This window comes from Phaethon lepturus, unplaced genomic scaffold (genome assembly GCF_000687285.1).
Source record: "Phaethon lepturus isolate BGI_N335 unplaced genomic scaffold, ASM68728v1 scaffold39309, whole genome shotgun sequence".
NCBI lineage: Eukaryota > Metazoa > Chordata > Aves > Phaethontiformes > Phaethontidae > Phaethon > Phaethon lepturus.
Genome location: NW_010564810.1, coordinates 20158 through 20388, shown reverse-complemented (window position 1 = coordinate 20388; position 231 = coordinate 20158).

Here is a 231-nt window from a genome sequence, read left to right as displayed (position 1 = left end):
CCTGCGCAGCGCTGGTGCGGCAGCACAGCAACCTCAGGAGCCGTTCTGTGGGGAAAGGAAGGGGCTCAGTGCTGGGGGAAGGTGGCCCCACTGCCATGGGGCTTGTCCTTGCCAGGAGCATGGTTCCTCGTCTCCCCCCGGGACCTCTGTGAGTCGATAAGCTGAGTGACGGGACAAGCAGGCAATTAACGGCTGGGGAAGGGGGGGGGGGGGGGCAGGGGCAGGCCCCCC